Source organism: Dasypus novemcinctus, chromosome 2, assembly GCF_030445035.2.
Source record: "Dasypus novemcinctus isolate mDasNov1 chromosome 2, mDasNov1.1.hap2, whole genome shotgun sequence".
Lineage (NCBI taxonomy): Eukaryota > Metazoa > Chordata > Mammalia > Cingulata > Dasypodidae > Dasypus > Dasypus novemcinctus.
In genome coordinates this window covers 119,308,853-119,326,026 of record NC_080674.1, presented here as the reverse complement: position 1 = coordinate 119,326,026, position 17,174 = coordinate 119,308,853, and positions in this window count along the sequence as shown.

The following is a 17,174-nucleotide window of genomic DNA, read 5'->3' as shown; positions in this document are numbered from 1 at the left end:
AAACCTTGTTGGTTTAGTATGCAGGAAGCAGGTTTCTAAGCCATCAGACAGTAGGACTTCCCACAAGTCTTTCTGAGATAACTGCATCCTCAATCCTGATTTACAAGTTCCAAGTTTAGTTAAGTCCTCCAGTGGGGCACTTTCATCTGGGAGCTTGATTTCCAGAAGCTTGGTTTTTCCAGAATCAGTTTCTGTTTTTTTTGTACCCAACAGTTCAGTCCTCAGCATATCTCTCATCTAGCATTTTGCTATAAACTGCCAGCAGAAGCCAAGTTGCATTCTCCAGCTTTACTTTGGAAAGTTCTTCAACTAAATGCCCAGGCTTGCCATTTTCAAGTTCTGCCTTCTGTAAAACACCAGGAGTTAATCTTGCTAAATTCTCTGCAACTTTAAAACATGGATCGCCTTTCCTCCAGTTTCCAATAATAGTTTCATCATTTACTTCTAAGGCATCATAAAAATTCTCTTTAGCATCCATATTGCTATTAATGGTCTCCTCAAAGCAATTGAGGCCTTTTCCATGAAGCATTTCACAATTCCTCCAAAAAATACCCCTTACCCATTTATAAAAGTGTTCCAGCATTGCGGTAATTGCAAAAGCACTTCCCCACTCCTTGGTACCAAATTCTGTGTTAGTCAGCCAAAGGGGTGCTGATATAAAATACCAGAAATTGGTTGGTTTTTATAAAGGGTATTTATTTGGGGTAGGAGCTTACAGATACCAGGCCATAAAGCATAAATTACTTTGCTCAGTCCATTTTCATGTGTTGGAGCAAGGTGGCTGGCAACGTATGTTAGGGTTCAGGCTTCCTGTGTTCCTCCCTTCCAGGGTCTTCTTCTCTTTCCTCTGTGTGCTTACTTCCTGGAGCTCCAGCTTAAGGCTTCAGCATCAAATTCCAACATCAAAACTCCAATATCAAAAACCCTTAACTCTGTCCTTTGCCATGACTTTTATCTGTGAGTCCCCACCCACAAAGGCATGGGGACTCAACGCCCTACTTAATCAAGTAAACCTCTGAATTCAATATACTCTAATATGCCCAGAAGAGAAGATCAGTTTACTAACATAATTCAATATTTCTTTTTGGAATTCATCAATAATATCAAACTGCTACAGATACACAACTCACTACATTGTCAAAACTCATCAAACTAGTGACATAAAAGGGTGGATTTTATTGTATGTTAAATATACCTCCATATAGCTAAAAATCTGAAATAAATATAACAAAGGAAAGGAACACAGTTCCCGGGGAGATATGAAAGGGAGCCTGATATATGTTAATGAAAACAGAATGCCTTTTCCAAGTTATTAAAACTGGAGATGGACCATGGAAGATTAACAGAAATTTATGTGACAAAGAAGCACTGAAGTGTGTAGGCAAAGAGAATATCAGGCAAGGAAAATAGCATGTGCAGGGGATTGATGGTGGCAAGAAATATAGATGGTTCTTGCCAATCTGCAAAAATGAAGGAAAGCTATGGTGGCTGGGGACAAAGGCAATGACGGAGAGATAGGTAGGGACTAAATTTCACAGGATCATTTTAACAATTAGGAATTGGCTCAGCTGCATGAAAAAATAGGAACCTAAATAATGGTAGTCCATAACTGAAACTATAAAAACATAATTAATGCTTTCCTATATAAAGGAAGTCTGAAGAGAGGCACTTTATAGAGACTTCACAGTCACAAAGGACCCAAGCTTTGTCTACTTTTCTTTTCTAACATCTCAAAAAATATGACCTAGGTTTTCAGGCCTCCTCATAGTTGTAATAAGGCTTTTGCTGCTTTTATATCATATCGACATTCCGCACAGCAGAAACGGGAAAGAGCAAGGGCAAAAGTATGTGCCTCCAAACTGAGAAAACCTCTTTTAAAGTGCTTTCTTTAAGTTTCACCTTACAACTTCCAATTATATCTCGTTGGTTATCCTTATCCACAAAGATGATGCTTTGCCATCTCTACCACTATCAGGATTTTCTCAGTCAGAGAGAACAGTGTATGGATGTTACCTGGGGAGTAGCAGTCTCTGCCTCAGCCACATAAGGCAAGTAAAGGATTTTGGTCTTCACCTCAAAAGCACTGGAAATCCATTGAAGGGTTCCTAGCAGGCTTTGTGGAAGACGGTAAAGCATGATCAGGTTTGCATTTTGAAGAGAACCCTCTGGCTATATCACAGAGAATACCTTGAGAGGGGGCCAGGTTTGATGTAGGAGATCAATAATCCTAGTGAAAGATGAATAAGAATTCTGGTGATGAGGATGGAAAGAAGTAAATGGAATAAAGTGATACTAAGGAGATAAAATTAAAAGGTCACAGTGAATGATGTATTACTAATGGTAGGTAAAGGAAAGACAGGTATAAAAGATGACGTAGAGCTTACAAAACCCAAAGGAGAGTATGAACATCGCCTGATGCAGGAAAATAGGTCTGGAATAAAGATCATAGATACACTGAGCATGAGATTCCTTGAAGTGTTACAAATATAAGACAAGTGAGTCAGTTAGAGTGTTGAAGTTGTACAGTTGAAATTAACAATATTTGACCACTTTTGTTGCAGAATTTGAGAGAGGTTCAATTATTTGTGTATAGAAAGCCAGGACTCAGGAATGATTCTGAGAAGGAAAAATGGTTTATTGACGGCTGGCTGGACTCGGGAGTTTTCTGTTTCAAACCCGAGCCACGAACAAGATTTTTGGATTCCTTTTATATAGAGAGGAAAGGCCAAATGGTTCTTTTGTTTCATTTCTCAATAGGCTTGAATTAGCATACATATCTTCCACATCCTAGGTAAGCTTTTAGCATGGACTTCATACATTCTAGATAAGCTTTTAGCATATTTGGTTTGCATTTTCCCTGAATATTTAAAGTTTATAGAGCTTGCATTGATAAACTGTTTCCTGGGACTGGAGTCGTTGCCATGGTTACCAAAGGCAGGGCTGCAGCCTCTCATCATCCCACACCCACAAGTCAGGACAGACAGCTCAGGTTAAGGTTATCTCCAAAGAGACAAAGAGCCTCCCACCCATAGCCCACATCACTTTGACACACAAAAGGCAATTCATCTGGCTCAACTTCATTAATATCTGTAGCTCCTGTCCAACCAAGAGTGATATTACTGCCTTTACAAAGAAAAATAAAGCAAACATTGAAAATTCTTCAAGCAAAATTATCACAATAATCATACTTCATACTATAGAGCCATTTATGAAGTATATTTGTTCCAGAGTTGTATATGATATGAAATACTCTTTATGCATCATGAATTTTTGCCAGTAGTTATTAATGACTTTCAAAACAAATTAATTATGATCTATCATAGAAGATAATATAAATAACAAAAAGATTTTGAAAAAAGAAGCAATTTGCTATTAAAGACTTGCCAAAAAATACACTCTTCAAGCATGATTCATGGTTACTTTCCTGAAATCAGTAAATGGCTCCTACAAGTCAAATCCCAGCTTCCATAAACCCAGATAATCTACCAAATTCTTTTTATTATAAAATATTTTGTTCAAAATTGTATCAATTACCATTCAACTATACACATACAAATTCAAAATATTGTTATCTAGTTACCAACCACAGAACAAGAATAGGTCCCAAAAGACTGTTAATAAAGAGATAAAACAAATATGACTGTTTTTAAACCAGATGCATGAAGTTTGGTGTACAAATATGCCATTCCCATTATATTGTAAAGGATCAGGAAATACTACAAGTCAAATTTGGAAAATAAGAGTCACTTTGAGGGGTAATATTTGCACTCTCTCTACTACAACTATGTGCTTCAGGTAATTGCATTTTCAAGGTTAAAATTATCCAAAGATGTCAGCCTATAAAATCAAATATATTTTTCCTGGTGTTACCAGCTACTTCCATTTGAACTTTGAATTTTTCTGAGCTAGTTTATTAAAATATTCATCGTACTATATCAGGAAGGTTTTTAATTTCTTTGAGAAATAAATTTGCTATTTACCTTTTTATAATTAACAGACATAATTATCAAACCAAAGAGATAATAATACTATATAATAATATGTATAACTCTTTTTGTCATTATGATAAGCAACACATATATTTAATAGGAAAAGACTAGACATCTGAATATCTGGGTTCTGTCTCTGCTCTGACTAGCTCTATGCATCAATAAGTCTCTTATACTCCCAATTCTCTGACACTCTGAAAGTCTGTGAAAATACAGTTAGTATATTAATATAGCTCTTCTATAACTTTTCCATCAATATGATTCTAATGGCAGAGATGGCGTTATACATCCCTCCCCAATTCCCACCCCATGGGTGGGTCTGGGGCAAGGCCTGAGATAGCTGCCTGAATCAAGAATATTTTTTAAAATCAAGACTTATCTTTAAATCCATTTTCCATTTCATTCCATAATATATTGAATTTAATATAAAAATAATGTGTTTTCTAAGTTTCCAAGCACAATTAACGCTCTAGGATGTCCTGTTATATTTACTAAGTAACACTGAATATAACAGCAGACCACCTTATAATTCATAGCCTGGTTTAAAAAAAGGAGTCTATGCTGGGACTGAAAATGTAGATGCTATCAGGCCTGGGCAGCAAGCATAAATGAGTTGTATAAAGCGGTTGTAATGCATTATGTTATGAGACTAAGGTACCCTTTAGAGGTAGTCTTTACTCACCTCCAATCAGTATGGCCAGATAGTGTGACTCTTCAAGGGAAGTAAGAAGATGAATTTTATATGAAATTTCCCCTCTTTCTTTTTTTTCTTTATTCATTTTTTAAATATTACATTTCCCCTCTTTATGAAGCAACATACAGACCAAATAAAACAGGTCAGCTGACAGATTTAACCCAAAACCTGTCAGCTTAAGTCCTCAGTTCTAATGCCTGCTCCAATGAAGTTTAAATATGCAGAAGAGAGAAAGATCATCTCCATGGAGGACCAAGGGGAAAAACATTTTCAAAGGGTCAGAATGAGGCTATGGACTTCGGAAGGAAAGAGTGGAATTTTCTACCTTTCAGTTAGATCATTAAAATCAGGAAAGATTTCAATTTTTCAAGATCATTATGGGCTGCTTAGCCTGAAGGCAGAGGACTGAATCAGAAGGGCTCTGGAGACTGACTTAGGAGGATGGGAAAGTCATGCATTTTATGTTAGCATTCAACCTTAATGACAGCATATTTGAAAACCAGGTCAAAAAAGCTATGGCCTATAAACGAAATACATTAAAAGCTACATAAGTAAACACCAAGCTGTCATCCATACACCTCAACTATAGTATGGTTAATTCAATTTTTTCACACATACAAGAAAAAAACATAGGAGCAACCCCTGACATTCAGAAGCTGGTCTGGCTCACAGCTCAACTTGTTATTCTACTACTGAACATAAACAATCTCACAGAATACCAACCTCAGACAAGGTTATACAGAGCCTACCATAAAATGAAACAAAACTAGGCCACTAAATAATTTTTTCTAAGCACTAAACAAAACGAGGTCACTGTGCCAACTACAAAATATCAATCTCCTCTCGACTCAAATGAGTGACTGCTACTTCTTTACCAGTTACAGCTTAACCTGGTTCTAGTCTCCTCTCCCTGTAGTAAGCTGCTGATTTCTGACAGCCAATCTAGAGCAAAGTTCAGGGTCCTTTGACCTCCCCCAAATCACCCAACTAAAGCCCAAATACCATAATAAGCTCTTGTAATACTCTTATTAAGATACCCTAAGATTTTCCACGGTGTGCATTCATCCTTGCTGCAGTGAATAAGAAACCCAGTTTGTTTGACTATAGGTGTAGCCTTAACTGAAGGGAATTGACACAGGTGAACGATCAGCATGGTTTACCACACAACCAAGCCATCCAGAGCAAAAGTTGTTGACCTGAAAGGTGGCTGAAATGATGCTGCCCAACCTTAAAGCCATTCCCCTGCCAGGTACAGTCAGGTATAACTTCATTCTATTTCTTATTGCTCAATTAGGCAATTTTTCCGTCTCTGAGGAATTCAAATGTTTGTAGGACTTTCTGAGATTGATTAATCAGATAGCAGATAACCAGAGTTGACATATTTACTCTTATGTGACCTTAATAAAAAAAAAAAAAAAAACAATGAAGAACAATTTCCTTTTAAAATGATCAAATCGAGAATAAAAATAGTATTATAAGGGGAAAATAATGTATGATGCAATATTTTCTGCATTCTCTTTCAGTTGCATAAAAAGACAAGCAATTAAATTCTAAAATGCTATTAAGCATGACATTTAGCAGGAAAATATATTTTGCTTTGTGTGACTTTAGAAGACAACAAATGGAGTCATGTCTAGGACAGGATGTAATCTGCCAAATTTGTAGACACACGGGAATAATCATATTCAGTTTACGTGAGTATTAAGAAAGTGAAATGGAAAACAAGGGCAGCCAGCATTATTACATGTCTGCAACCTTTTATTGGCATCAATCATCATAGCTATATACACATTTACTTTCAATTTTAAATACTAGAATTTTGTACATTTGCTGTATATTTCAAAACAGAAATAGAAGGATGAAACAAAAAACAACGCCTCGTAACTCCTGTTGACATATTAAATGTAATTAATACAATAAGAAAACCAAAGCAGACAGATACCAAATAAAATGTGTACCCTTTCCTCTTGTTTCCAAACTGTTTCTCCAATGTAACAGTTGTTAATAGTTTCTTATGTATCTTCCAAGAAAATTTAAAATACTTCAATGAGACATACATATTTATTAGAGCAACTATAAAATTGTAGTGAAATGCTGGTGATAATGCAGAAAAACCGAAATTCTCATACATTGCTGGTGGGAATGCGAAACAGCACAACCATTCTAGAAAATTGTTTGGCAGTTCCTTATAAAACTAAGCATGTACTTACTATATTGCTTAGAAATCATTCTCTGAAGCATTTATCTCAGAGAAATGCTAATTCATGTTAACACACAAAAATTTGTACATGAATGTTCATAGCAACTTTATGCACAATAGCAAAAAAACAGGAAACAAACCAAATGTCCTTCAATGAGTGAATAGTTAAACAAATTCTGGCACATCCATACAATGGGACATTGCTCAGTAATAAAAAGGAACAAACTGTTGGTACATGGAACAACCTAATGATTCCCAAGGCATTACGCTTAGTGAAGAAAGTCAATCTCAAAAAGTTACATACTATACGATTCCTTTTATATAACTCTCTCAAAATGACAAAAATATGGTGTGGTTGAAAACATGTTAATGGTTGCCAGGGTGGGGGTAGAGGTATAACAGGGTAGCATGGAGTTCCTTTCTGCTAACAGAAAAGCTCTGTATACTGATTGTGTTACTGCTTATATAAATCTCTACATGAGATAAAGTTGTGTAGGACTAAACACACACTCAGGAACACACATAAAAATGGTGAAAATCAAATAAGGTCTATAGCCTACCTAAAACTATTGTACCAACATCACTTTTGTAGTTTTGATATTGTTCTACAGTTAAACAAAAATGTCACCATTGTGGGAAGTGGGGGAAGGATATATACTATTTTTGCAACTTCTGAGTCTACAATTATTTCAAAATAAAAAGCTAAGAAAATGTTACTTATTTACTGTGGTGACTTGAAATCATATATACCCCAGAAAATAATGTTCTTACAGTTACTCCATTACTGTAAACCCATTGTAGAATCTTCTGAAGAGGCTACTTCAGTTTAAGGTGTGACCCACCTCACTCAGGATGGATCTTAACCTCTTACTGGAGTCCTTTAAAAACAGAATGAGTAGAGAGCAAGAGAGAAAAGAAAGCCACAGAAGCAAGAAACTGAAAGCATTGAAACCTGAAGAGAGGAGAGAGACCAGCAGACACCCACATGTGCCTTGCCATGTGGCAGAGAAACCAAGGATCACTGGCAGCCATTCTTCGTCAAGAAAGCATTGTGTTGGTCACCCTGGTTTGGACATTTTCATTTTCTTGGCCTCAAATTGTAAGATAATAAATTCCCATTTTTTAAACAACACATTTCATTAGGAAACTAAACATATACCAACTCTAAAAATTTGTATACTTTTAGCTACAAATAGCAGAAGATACCAATTCCATTGGCTTAAAACATAGAGATATTTTATATCTTATAGGAAGAAGTCTGGAGGTAGGATAATGCCAGGACTAGCAAATTAAGTGTTCATCAGCATCATCAAAGACCCAGGATGTTTCCATCCTTCTATTCTGTCATCTATGGCACATCAGCTTGGATCTTAAGTTAACTTGCCTCATGGTACCAAATGTATACCAAACTTAGCGTCATCATATTCAATGGTGGATGGTTCATTTCCTTTTGCCATCATTTTAAATAAGGGAGGCAAATGTTTCTCAACATCCCTCAATGGCTGTCATTTTCTCATTCTAATGCAAATTCTGGGAGTAGTAAGATGGGGCAGGGTGAGATGTGCATGAATAAGGAATGGAACCACCATGACTGACATATACCAATCACAATCCACTCAGGGGCTGCAAAAAAAGATAAATATCTACAGCAAAGAGCTAAGTAAGTTGATACACATACAATAAAACATCATAGAGTCATAAAAATGAAATAGATATTATGGGCTGACAAGGAAATTTTTCAAAAATTTAATATGAAGTGAAAAAAACAAGTTACAGAAGCAGGCATATAAAACGGTGCCTATTAGGTAAAAATTTTAAAAGGATGCAATATTGGAGTTATATTCCAATTGCTTGCTTTTCATCCTTGCTGTTAAATATCCTATTTATTAATTTATTTAATAATAGGTCAAATTCTCATACTTTCACTTGTACCAAACTTACTCATTTTTGGCAATTTAATAGGTAACAAATCACATGTCATTATCTTTTTATTTATATAATTTCAGTGAGGAAGAAAAGTATATTTTCATATACTTTTGAGCATTTAACTTCATTTTCTTTAATATTTTCAATCAACTTATTTTTACTTTTCTTACTGAATTTTATGAAATTTTTCTAAGCTTAAGGAAATTCACTTATCTGTCATAAATGTTGCATATATTTTCCCTGCTTATTTTATTTTTCACTTTTTTAAAAAGAATTTTTATTAGAAAACTTGAGGTTTACCAAAAAAATTATGCATAAAATACAGGATTCCCATACACTGTCCCCACCACCAACACTGTGCATGGTGTGGAATATTTGTTATAATTGATGATAGTACATTTTTTTATAATTGTATTATTTTTTAGCAATAGTTACCTTTGTTACAACTGATGAAAGATTATTAAAATTGTACTATTAACTATCGTCCATAGTTTACATTAGGTGTATTTCCCATATACCTCTATATTATTAACACCTTGTTTCAGTGTTGTACATTTGTTATAATTCCTGAAAGAACATCCTATATTTGTACTATTAACTATAGTCCATTCTCTATATTAGGGTTTCACCATCTTACAGTCCTATGTTTTATCTTTTAATTTTTGTTCTAGTATCATATACGGCTAAAGTTTCCCCTTTTAACCAAATTCACCTATATGATTCAGGGCTGTTAATTATACCCACAATGATATACTACCATCACGACTATCTATGTCCAACTCTTTATAATCAACCTAAATAGAAATTCTGTACAAATTAAGCATCAACTCCCCATTCTCTAACTCCTAACTATCCCCTTGTAACCTATATTCTAGATCTTAACTCTATGAATTTGTTTATACTAATCATTTCATATAAGTGAGATCATACACTATTTATCCTTTTTTTATCTGGCTTCTCTCACTCAGCATAATGTCCTCAAGGTTAATCGATGTTGTTGCATGCATCAGGGCTTTTTTTTTTTTTTTTTTACAGCTGAATACCATTCCATCATATGTATAGATCACATTTTTTTTTTTGGTTGATGGACACTTGATTTGCTTCCATCTTTTGGCAATTGTAAATAATGCTACTAAGAACATGAGTGTGCAAATACAAGTTTAAGTCCTGCTTTCAATACTTCTATGGATATTCTTAGTAGCTGGATTGTCGGATCATATGGTAATTCTATACTTAGTTTTCTGAGGAACTGGCAAGCTGTCTTCCACAGCAGCTGCACAATTTTACATTCACACCAGGGATGAATGAGTGTTCCTACTTCCTCACATCCTCTCCAACATTTGTAGTTTTCTGGATTTTTAAAATAGTAGCCATTTTACTAGATATGAAATGCCATCTCATTATGGTTTTGATTTACATTTCCCTAATAGCAAGTAATGTTGAAAATCTTTTCAAGTGCTTTTTAGTCATTTCTATATCCTCTTGGTAAAAATATCTATTTAAGCCTTGTGCCCATTTTTTAATGGGGTTGTTTTGTCTTTTTATTGTTGAGATATAGGATTTCTTTATATATTATGGATATTAAATGCTTATTAGATATGTGGTTTCCAAATACTTTCTTTTATTAAGTTGTCTTTTCACTTTCAGGACAAAGTCGTTCGATGCACAAAAGTTTATAATTCTGAAAAGCTCCCGTTTATCTCTGTTCTTTTGTTGCTTGTGTTTTGGGCGTAGAGTCTAAGAAACCATTGCTGAACACAAAATCCTGAAGATGTTTACTTACATTTTCTTCTAGGAGTTTTATAGCCTGGCTTCTTATATTTAGGTCTTTTGTCCCTATTGATCTAATTTTTGCATATGGTATGAGATGGGTGTCCTCTTTCATTCTTTTACATATAGATACCCAGTTCTCCCCAGAACCATTTGTTGAAGAGACTACTTATCCTATTTAGTGGACTTGTCAACTTGGTCAAAAATCATTAGCTAAAGATGTGAGGGTCTATGTTGGAACTCTCAATTCTATTCCATTAATCAATATATCTATCCTTGTGCCAATACCATGCTGTTTTGACCATTGTGGCAGTTTGTGGTTATTTATAGATCCCAAAAAGTGGAATGTTATGTTTGTAAATTTATCTATTCCTCTGGGTGTGATAACCTTTGACTGCATTGGATTCAGCTTACGTGTCTTAATTAACTATTAAGATTATGGATTTGATTCAACCACGTCAGTAGGACATGACTGAGATTGAGTCCCTGCCCCCTTGGTGGGCTGATATAAATTGACACTCACTCAAGAAGACACAAGGAAGGGAAAGAGAGCTGCTTCACGTGTGATCCTGGAACCCTGGGAACAAATGTACCATTCGCCTGATAGTTTGTAGTTGAAGAGAACAGAGCAACTGAGCAGCTGAGAAGGCCCAGAAAATAACAAACCCTATGCCAGAGATTGATATAGGAAGCCCTGAGAGACCAACACGTGGCAACTGACTTGGGTGAGAAAACAGACCTGACTTTCTAAGGCCTTGTAAGTGTAAGCTTTTACTCCGAACAAATACCCTTTATAAAAGCCAACAAATTTCTGATACTTTGCATCAGCATCCCTTTGGCTGACTAATAAAACCACTATACCTTTGCATAATCAAGCTTTAAAGTCAGGAGCCTTCCAACTTCATTCTTTTTCAAGATGTTTTTGGCTATTTGGGACCCCTTACCCTTATAAAGAAATTTGGTAATTGACTTTTCCAGATCTGCAAACTAGCCTGCTGGAATTTTGATTGGGATTGCATTGAATCTGTAAATCATTTTGAATAGAATTGACATATTTCTGAATATTTTTTAAAAAATTAAAGAAGCTTTAGCTTACATAAATGTTACATCATAAATATAGGGATTCCCATATAGCCCACTCCCTCCCCCTCCAACACTTTCCCCATTAACAGCATCTTTCATTAGTATGGTACATTTGTTACAATTGGTGAACACATTTTGAAACACTGCTACTAACCATGGACTATAGTTTACATTATAGTTTATGCTTCGCACCACACAATTTTATAGGTTTTGACAAATGTATTATGGCCTGTATCCATCATTGCAATGTCATGCATGACAATTCCAATGTCCCCCAAGTCCCCCGTGTTATACCAATTCTACCCTCTCCCTCCCCTCAGAACCTCTGCCTTTATATCAATGATACAAGTTCTTCCCATTGCTAGAATAATCATAAGTCTATTTAAGTCCATAGTTGCATTCCCCCTTTATGTTTGTTCATTCCTCGATCTTGAGGATTTTGGGATGGTGATGCCCACTCTGTTTCTGATTGAGAGGGGACTTAGATCCCATGGAGCAGATGGATGGAACTGTCTTACTTGCAGTTGTAGATACTCTGTTTTTGGGATGGGCGGTGTCCATTATCATTCTTTAGTTAGTTGTCCTGGGCAAGTCCAATGAACTGGAGAGTAGATGTTGCAACTCTTGCTGAGATTCAAGGCTCAACTGGCACATGAACAGACCAAAGATTTAAGTCTCTGGGACATATATTTAACAAGTATAGTGCTAATCATAGGTTCAAATAAAAGGGAAAGATGAGCCCTGTGTAGGGAAAGTATAAATAAGTCTAACTCTGTTATACTGGGGAGCATAAATTCCAAAGTAAGGCCCACTGACAGGGTGCTGAATTCCTGAGATTGTCTGCCGTGACTATAGTGTCAAGATATTTCTAGAACTCTCAGGAACCCCGCTGTTTGAGGCACTGTTTACTATGGCAGAGACACAATACTATTCCAATTATACCACAGTTAATGCCCCAATCCATGTACATGGAATATCCTTCCACTTATTTAGGTCTTCTTTGATTTCTTTTTTGCAACGATTTGTAGTTTTCTGTATATAAGTCCATTAATCCTTGGTTAATTTTTTCCCTAGATATTTGATTCTTCTAGTTGCTATTTGAAATGTATGGCTTTTCTTGGTTTCCTCCTCAGACTGCTCATTACAAGTGTGTAGCAATGCTATTGATTTGGGGGTGTCAATATTGTACCCCACCACCTTGCTGAATTCATTTATTAACTCTAGTAGCTTTGTTGTAGGTGTTTCAGGACTTTCTATATATAAGATCATGTCACCTGCAAATTGTGAATGTTTTATTTATTCCTTTCTGATATGGATGCCTTTTATTTCTTTTAGTTGCATAACTGCTATAGCTTAAACTTCCAGGACAAGGTTGAATAATAGTGGTGATAGTAGGCATCCTTGTCTTGTTCCAGATTTTAGAGGGAAAGTTTTCAGTGTTTAAACTTTAAGTATGATGTTAGCTGTGGGTTTTTCACTATATGTCCTTTATCGTGTTAAGGAAGCTTACTTCTACTGCTATTTTCCTAAGTGTTTTTATGAAGAAAGAACACTTGGTTTTGTCAAATGTCTTTTCTGCATCAATAGAGATGATCATGTAGTTTTATCCCTTTGTTTCTTATTTTGACTTGATCTTGAGGAACACTTGCATACATGAAATTAAACCCACTTGATCATGGTATAAAATTATTTTACTATACTATTGTATTTGATTCCCAAGTACTTTCTTGAGGATTTTTGCATCTGTATTCATAAAAGCAATTTGTCTGTAATAGTCTTTTCTGGTAGTATCCTTATCTGGCATTACTATTAGGGTGATATTGACCTCATTGAATAAGTTAGGTAATGTTCTTCCTGTTCACTTTCTTGGAAGAATTTGAAAAGGATTGGTATTAGAAAGTATGGAAAAATATGCCAAATGTATGCTATGGACCATAGTTAGTGTTAATAATCTGATGATTTATCTCATAAATTGTAAAAACTGTTCCACAACAGTGTGGTGTGTTGGTGAAGGGGTGTTGCAAGGGAATTCTACATATGTGTGTGATTGTTTTGTAAGTTCACAACTTCTGTAATAGAAATATTTTAAAATGTGAAAAAAAAGTTAAAAAAAAAAGAAAGAAAAGGACTGGTGTTAACTTTTCTTGAACTGATTGCTAGAATTTACCTGGTAAAGCCATCTGGTCAAGGATTTTTCTTTGTTTGGAGGTTTTTGATGACTGATTTAATCTCTTTACTAGTAACTGGTCTGTTGAGATATTCTATTTCTTCTAGAGTCAGTGTAAAGTGTTCTATGTTTCTACAAATTTGTCCATTTTATCTAGGTTGTCTAATTTTTTGGCTTACAGTTGTTCATATTGTCCTGTTATAATCACTTTTAATTTCTAAGGGGACAGTAGTAATGCCCCTTCTCATTTCTGATTTTATTTATTTGCATTTTCTCTCTTTATCCTATTATTCTAGCTAAGTGTTTGCCAATTTATCTTTTCAAAGGAATAATTTTTTCATGTATGCACGTATGTATGCATGTATGTATGTATGCACTTATTTTAAAGAAACTTTAGATTACATAAATGTTACATAAAAAATATAGAGGATTTCCATATACCCCATTCCCTCCCCCCCCCCACTTTCTCACATTAACAACATCCTTCATTAGTGTGACACATTTGTTATAATTGATGAACACATATTGAAGAATTGCCACTAATTGTGGCAAGTTTTTACATTATTTTTATAGTTTATGCTCTATCCCATGCAATTTTGTAAGTTATGACAAAATATATAATGGCCTATATCTGGAATTGTCCTGCATGATGTTGCAATGACAATGTCCCTAAAATGCTCCCATATTACACCTATTTTTCATTCTCCTTCCCCTCAGAACCTCTGGTAGCCACTGTCTTTATATCAAGGATATAAGTTCTGCCATTGCTAGAATAACAATAAGACTACTGTAGAATAATAATAAGTCTACTTTAGTTCATTGTTCATTCTCCAATCCTGAGGACTTGGGACTTGATGATTGTACTCATGAACCTTTTCTTTAGAAATTGAAGTTTAATTTAGGATTATATGTTGCCTAAGAGTTACCTGCTTAGGGCCTCCTAATTACTTCTCTAATTGAGAGGCAGAATTGGCTTAGATTCCATGGGGCAGATGGATGGAAGTATCTTGCTTGCATTTGCAAACTCTCTCTGTTTCTTAGGATGGGCATTGTCTGTCATCATCACCTTGTTAGTTGTTCTGGGTGAGTCCAACGAACTGGAGAGTAGGTGTTGCAACTCTGCTGAGATTCAGAGCCCAACTGGCACATGGATGGACCAAAGATTTATGTCTCTGGGACCTCTATTTAACAAGTATAGTACTAATTATAGGCTCAAAAAGAAGGAGCAGAAGAGCCATGTATATGGAAACCACAAATGAGCCTAACTCTGTCTCACTGGGGAGCATAAATTCCAGGTAAGGGCCACTGGCAGGATGCCATACTCCTGAACTATCTGCCCTGCCTATAGTATCTGGATATCTCCAGAGCCCTCAGGAGCCCTGCTATTTGAGGCACTATTTACTGTGGCAGTCAATGAGATCCTGCTGAGACTTGCATAAGGATAACCTCTGGAATGAACCCCTGACTCAACTTTGAAATCTCTGAGTCATAAATACTCATTTGTATTTACCATTTCCCCTTTATGGCCAAGATCTTTTTCCAGGTGCATTGCTAGTTGGTAATTGGCTGTAATCCCTCAGTGCTAGGGAGGCTTATCCATGGGAGTCATGTCCCACACTGGGAGGAAGGTAATATATTTATCTGCTGAGTTTGGCTTAAAGAGAGGCCTTGTTTGAGCAACAAGGAGGCCCTAAGGATGTAACTCTTAGGCAACACATAATCCTAAATTAAGCTTCAATTTCTAAAGATAAGATTCATGAGTACAATCATCAACACCAAGGGCCTGGCATAATAGTCTGTCTTCCTTCACTAGCCACTGCCCCTGTATTTGGGTGATTCTTGCTGCCCCATTAGAGAATGTAGCAGAACTCCCCAGGATGAGGATTTGATATTCTTTTGGTTATTGTGAGGATCTCCACCTACCATGACAATGTCCCATGAACAACTGAGCACATTCATATGCCTTATAGGTATGCCCCAGATGAACACCATCCCATGCATTCTCCATCACCAACACCCCACACTCATGATCCTCTCCTGCCATAGTTGTGACCCTTCTGTGATCTAAAACTTCTCCAAAGATGAAGCCAAGAAAATAACCAAATAAAAATATAAAAAAATGAAATTATGATAGTTTTAAGAATATATAAAATACAAATTTTTAAAAAATCTTTAAATAATAAAAAATTTTTTAGACATTATATCATTTATCACTGTAAGATCTGTTGTCTTGTATGTACAGTGACATTTTCTTTCATATATTCCCCCAGTGTCTTATATTTTTTTCATTTTAACTTCAAAGAAGCTTTAGGTTACAGAAAAATCACATAAAGAATATAGGAGATTCCCATATAACCAATGCCTCCCCCTTTCCCCTCCTCCCCTATTAATAACATTTTACATGTAGATAGTACTTTTGTTACAATTGATGTTAAATATTGAAGTATTGCTACTAACCATGGTCACTGGTTTACATTATGATTTATATTTTGAATGGCACACTTATGAAAGTGTATATTTATAAAAATTTTGATGAAATTGGCCTGTATCCATTATTGCAAGATCATGCAGAATGAGTCCAATGCCCCCAAAATGCCCTATGTTCCCTCTATTCTACCTTCCCCCTCCCCTGGGGACCTATGGCAACCACTAAGTCTCAATTTTTGAAGAATAAAATTCATAGTTACGTGCAATAATATTGAGGGCTTGACATATTGGTCTGTTTTCTTTTATCAGGCACTGCCTATATTCACAAGAGATTCTTGCCCCTCAATTTGAGTACATAACATAACTCCCCAGGATGGGAGTTCAATACTTTGCTGTTTATTGTGTGGGCCACCACCCACTGCTATGACACACTATGACAAGATGAACACTTACATATTCCACAGAAGACTGCCCCAGGTGCACCCTGTCCTGTATGCACCCCATCCTCCCCACATCCAATACCCAACACCAGTAATCCTTCCATTATATTTGCCAAAAGAACATTCCCAACATTGTAGTTTTAACCACAAACCTGCAAATCCTGAGTTAACCTGTTTCTTCCCCTGACCCTCCCCCCATTTCCATGGATAGACCATCCCAACCTCCCTACCTTTCCCCCTCACAGACCAGCACCACCAAACCAAATAGCATCCCTGCACCACTGTCATGCCCATCCACCACAAAACTACACAATTCCACATTTTCATAGATTTTGCCCATGTGGGCATTGGCTTACAGCCCTCTACTCCGTTTCTGACTCCAGTAAACCTATCTTCCAGACTCTAGCTCTGTGAGTCTGCTCAATTTGCTTAATTCACATCAGTGAGGTCATATAATATTTATCCTTCAGTGCCTGGC